Source organism: Nicotiana attenuata, chromosome 3, assembly GCF_001879085.1.
Source record: "Nicotiana attenuata strain UT chromosome 3, NIATTr2, whole genome shotgun sequence".
Lineage (NCBI taxonomy): Eukaryota > Viridiplantae > Streptophyta > Magnoliopsida > Solanales > Solanaceae > Nicotiana > Nicotiana attenuata.
In genome coordinates this window covers 21,495,279-21,495,886 of record NC_031991.1, presented here as the reverse complement: position 1 = coordinate 21,495,886, position 608 = coordinate 21,495,279, and positions in this window count along the sequence as shown.

The window sequence follows — 608 nt, the reverse complement described above, 5'->3', positions numbered from 1 at the left end:
TATATATATATATGCTTATGTACTCCTCTTTGACTGTACAAGTTATTCGATGGTTTTACATTCCGTTTAGGGGTTGGTTATAGCTGAATACTGAGAAGACTCTGGTCCATTTGTTTAAAACATGACGATTTGTATTTCGGGTTCCACTGAGTTTTGTGGGTCGGGTTATTGGCATTGAGTTGTTGACTTACCGTTGTTCCTTGAATTCTTTCTCTGAAACTATTATCCTGGTGAATTAGTTTTTAATGTAAATGTAGAGTCATTTCCTCCGGTCCTATTAGGTTGTTAGTAATATCATGGTTTGAAATAAAGTAATTACTACTATGTTGCTATAAATTAATTTTAAATTTGAACCCACGTGTATATGTATACACCTTTCAATAACTCAAATTTCTATAAATGATATGGTCTATTTCAATTAGTTTCTCAATTAAATTTTCCTTAACTCGATGATGTTGAATCTTACTTAAAAGGGAACTTCTATTAAGTTTTAATTTCATTTAAAATCCTATATTAAATGTAATAGTTCATTCGGTGTTGTAGTTTATTTAAAAAGGGTATTTTCTTTATTCAAATGATTTCTAAGAATAACTTCATTTCTTCTTGTT